The following is a 5,000-nucleotide window of genomic DNA, read 5'->3' on the forward strand; positions in this document are numbered from 1 at the left end:
AGTTGGTACAGGAGAAAGAGAGGAAGTGAGTTGGTATGGAAGAAAGAGAGAAAGAGAGGGGGTACGGAAGAAATAGAGAAAGAGAGGGGGTGAGCAAATACAGGAAGAGTGAAAAATGAAGAAAGTTAGACAGAATGACTGATTGTGAGAGGCCCAGTGCAGAAAGCAAGGGAGAAATGGGAAAATAGAGACAGATAGAGATAGAAAGAGAGAGAAAAAGAAAGAGAGAGGGAGAGAGAGAAAAATGATGGGAGTGGAAATATGGAGAGACAGAGGTGAGAGTCTGAGGGCTGTAGAGTGATTCAAGAGCATGGATCTCAGTTCCATTTTGTTGTTGTTTTAAACCCACCACCATCACACCAAACATTTTTGTTGTTTCAACCAATCTGGCTGTAACAAGCAGCAAAATTACACTTTGAGAGAACCCAGAGTGTTCCGAGAAGGCGCAAACAAACACAGGGGGCCGAGGAGACAAGAACGAGCAACCAGAGAGTCATCAAAGAGGTCCGAGGAAGAGACAGAAAGAGAGATTAGACCAAAAAAAAGCCGACGGAATGGAAACACTGTCTGTGACGCAGGAAGAACGGACACCCCGGAGACAGTACGGGTCAAGAAAGACTTGAGGCGAGGTGAGAAATGGAGGAGAGATGAAGAGAAAGGGATGAACAGATGAACAGATGAAGTGGCGATGATGGAGGAGGGCGGAGTGGGGGGGGGGTGTTGGAGAATGCAATAGAGAACGTGTGAGAGGAACCTGACAGATCCTCAGTGACAGACGAATGCAAGGCGGCCATGTCTACTTTGGCTTTGGGCCAGCGCGTACTGGATTAGGTGACGTGGAAGAATCTGGTTTAGAGTTTAGAAGCCTGCCGTCTGGCACCTCTTCAAAATACATTTATTAGTAAGTAAGAGCCGAGGAGGTGTGTGTCTATGTCTGAGTATGTAAGGATGACAGGTGGTGTGTGTGTGTGTGTGTGTGTGTGTGTGTGTGTCTGTGTCTGTGTCTGAGTATGTGAGGATGAGAGTTTGTGTGTCTGTGTTTCTCTGTCTGAGTACAGTATGTGAGGATGAGAGTTTGTGTCTTTGTCTCTGTGTGGGTGTGTGTGTGTGTGTGTGTGTCTGTGTGTCTGTGTGTGCGGACGCACGCAAATGCAATCTCGCACTCTAAACTCTATCAGCCGGAGAGGTTGGAAAAGCGTGATTAGGTGATGAAGATGAAATATTTGCCGCGCGGGGTGCTGAAGATGGAGGAAGCTCTTAAAAGGCGATCACTCTTAAGCTTGCGTAAACAAACCCTCAGCCCAGCTGCGCTAGCACACACACACACACGCGGGGCCGGCGGAGAAGGCAGCGCAGCGGCACGGAGCGCCCAGACCAGCAGCAGCCGTGCCGTGTGTGTGTGTGTGTGTGTGGCTAGACACACTCTCACTGGACCGGGTTCAGTCTCCCGTCAAACACACGGGTGATTTAACGGTCTGAGTTTTAGATGTGTTTGTGTGGTGATTTTTGCTCAGCAATTACTTTTTGGCATTTACATTTTGGCAAGACTTTTCGGGTGTGTGTGTGTGTGTGTGTGTGTGTGTGTGTGTGTGTGTGTGTGTGTGTGTGTGTGTGTGTGTGTGTGTGTGTGTGTGTGTGTGTGTGTGTGTGTGTACCTTTAATCCCCTAGTGATGCTGAAGTGTCCAGACAGGCCGAGCGGGAAGGGTTTTATAATAAGATTCTGGTGGATTAAAGTCGCTGGGATCACGAGCTGAAACTTAACCTGAGAGAGACTAACTCCTATGCTAAGTGTGGAGATATGCCAGTATTTCTCTCCCCCCCTTCTTTCTGTCTCTCTCCCTTATAATGTTCTTTCCTACTCCCTCAAATACAGAGACACATTCAAGTGCTTTTACTTTTGCCATTGTCAGTCTGAATAAGTGGAGTGCACTGTACATGCTTAGACTGTAGAATCACAGGAGGCCAGAGAAAATTAATCCTGACATATACTGCAGGTCGATAGAAAAATGTCAAATGAATCCTGCGCTTCCTTTATTCTTGCCCAGAATCAATGCTTAGAGGGTGAAACCCCTGATAAAGCTACAATGCAACTGGGTGGGTGATAGCAACTGAGTGGCAGTGGTGTTATTAATGTGAATCTCAGAGCGGCAAGGTTAATGTGCTGCCCTTTTTGTCTAGCCTTGAAGTGCAGTGCCTTTGAACAGACGATTTCATGTTCCTGTCTTTATGGTATGGAGAAAAGGGCCACTGCTAATGAACAGAGGTGTAGTTTGAAATGGAAGGGTATGAATAGAGGACTTGAGCTGTGAAGTCGCTGAGAGTTGAGATTAAACGTGTGTGCTTCCTTAATGCCCCTTAAATGCAGCTGTATATCTGGCATTATGCTAAAAGTACTTACTCATTTGACTCATGCTTTCATCCAAAGCAACTGATGTCAGTTATTACAAGGACCCCCCCCCCCACACACACACACACACACACACACACACTCAAGGTACATTGTCTTGATCAGACAAGGGCACATCGGTTTCAGACAATAATCACACCCACAACCTTTTTTGGCTATTAGCTACATCCTAGCCCACCTCCTTGTCCACCTTTTTGCTACCACTAGCGAGTTTATAAGCTCAAGTTCACAAGGAGATTTGCTGTATTTATTGTAGTATTGTCTGCTCTCTGGAGTCAAATAAAGAAATAAAAATAGAATGAAAGCCCAGAGGAGAGCAACTTGTGAACCCAGCTGCGGATATGAGCTACTTGGCTGTTTACCTGCAGCCTGTATCGCGGCGTCATGGTTGGCAGCACAGTTTAGCCGGGCATACACAGGCTCAGTGGCCTTTACCAGTGCTGTCTCCCTCTCCCTCTCACAGACATACACTCTTAATGCATCAGTGCGCACACACACACACACACACACACACACACACACACACAGACGTCCCCCCTTCCTTTCCTCCCTCAACACACACACACAGTTTGTTATTTATAAGAGCTCTTACAGCCAGTCACCACATTGCCTCCGGGCACCACCAGGTACCATCTCGCTAGGTCACCCTTGAATGTTCCAGCGCTGAATTTAGCAGCGCAGTGATAAGGATCGCTGAGATGCTGCCTTTGTCTGCCTGGCAGATCTGTACTGTGCTGCCAGTGTATCCGTATAGTGGGCCGACCGACCAAGATGAGTTCTTTTAAAAGCCAAGCGTTCAGCATCGAACCATCTGTACCATATGCATACATACGCATACATATGGTGAAGACGCCCCCACTCACAGCGTGGAACAGTTCTAGACTTCTCTGATCAGAGGGCGGGGAGAACATTTATGGTCTATTCTGTGGAGACAAGTCGGGGAGAGATTCTGAGGGTAGATGTATTACCATGTTAGGACGTAATTTTGACACAGGGTGCATTAAAAACACGTGGTGTTTGTGCAAGCAGAATACTTGCACATGGATAGAATTACATTCATTACAACTTCCAGACACAGTCAAAATAGTATTTTGAGCAACAGAATACTCCCTTTCCTGCCCTTCTGACTTGTAGGTGACTGCTACACTATTGATTTTGTTTTATTATAGCCACACAACTAGTTTTGAGTGGGTGTAAAATTGCTTCACTGTTCTTTCTCCTGCTTGGAGGACACGTTTCCATGTACAGTATATCCGTTTCCTGATCACTGAAGTTTTGGATCCATCATCGATTTCACGACTCTATTCAGTAGTGCCTCCGCTCCATTGTTTCCACAAATTTTGCTTAGGGGTCGGTGACATGCGCCGATTACGCAATCAGATACAGGTTTAGTTCATTCAACAGAATTGGAAAATGGCACTTCTTTGAGGACTGGCCAAGTCCCTGTTTACGCTGCGCTCTGCAACATACGTCCATCTGCTTCCAAGAGCTCGACATGGTGTCTCTCTGCAGAAGAGGGAGAGAGAGAGAGAGAGAGAGGAGGGAAGGAGGAGAAGAGAAAAGGGAGGGAGAGCGAGGAGGAGGGATGGAGTAGAGAAGGCAGAGAGGAGGGCTGCTAGTGGCAGCTACGGAGGCAGGAGGCTTGCCAACTCCACTGAAAAGAAATGAGCGACACACACACACACACACACATACACACACACACACACACACACACACACACACACACTCAGAGGAGCACACACACACGCTCAGAGGAGCACACACACACACACACACACTCAGAGGAGCTTATGATAAGATGAGTGCAGGGTGAAGGATGAGGCATTAACACTCCCGTTATCAGTGATATTAACTCTCTTTGGCTCACTCCGTCCTCTCCCTTTCACTCTCCTCCCTCTCCGTCTACCTCAGCGCGTATTCGTCTCTGTTTTTTAGTCATATATAATAATTGTGTGAGTTAGTTAAGTTAATGGTTTAATCAAGATGTGTGAAACATCATTTTGTTTGCTTTTCTCTCAGGAATATCTGTTGTTGTAATCAATGGTGCGTTCTTCCAGCTAGGAAGTGGGAAGGGAGTGGGTATTTTTCATATTTCAATGGCTTGTTTTTAGAATCACCTCATTCCTCTTCTCAGAGGATATCATAGGCTGGGTGAACCCTGCCTGACCTGTCGGCGAATTTGGATTTCGCCTGGCAGCTCAGGCTGGAAACCTGCACATCTATCAGCCCCTGCTTCCTGTCCACAACCTTTAGGTCCAATCACAAACTAGCTTATCCAAAAGACGCACCCGGATCGTTGGTCTGATTGGTTGAAGGACTATCCAAGCATACAGAGTAATTTGAACTATGCTCATTGATCACGCCTCTTGTGCAGTAGAAATAAAGTGCAGACTTCCCAGAGTGCTAATGTTCAATCTGAAAAGATTGAGCTTGGTATGGTGATAGCCAGACTGTGGATATCAGGCAGTTACTAGTTCTAACCGAATGGTTGCTATGGCCAAAGCCCAGTCATTAGTCCCATACCTCTTGTTGCCAAGCTAGCATATCTCATCATCCTGTTGAGCCTTAGCTTTTGTTACCCAGATGTAG

The 5,000-nt window shown here is 46.7% G+C and overlaps 1 protein-coding gene across 1 annotated transcript in view; it reads left to right on the plus strand.

Moving 5' to 3' along the window:
- The window catches only part of crhr1 (corticotropin releasing hormone receptor 1), a 102,158-nt gene that overhangs the window by 73,288 nt on the left and 23,870 nt on the right, over window positions 1-5,000 (plus strand). The gene's annotated exons all lie outside the window — the stretch shown is intronic.

This window comes from Sardina pilchardus, chromosome 3 (genome assembly GCF_963854185.1).
Source record: "Sardina pilchardus chromosome 3, fSarPil1.1, whole genome shotgun sequence".
NCBI classification, from domain to species: Eukaryota; Metazoa; Chordata; class Actinopteri; order Clupeiformes; family Clupeidae; genus Sardina; species Sardina pilchardus.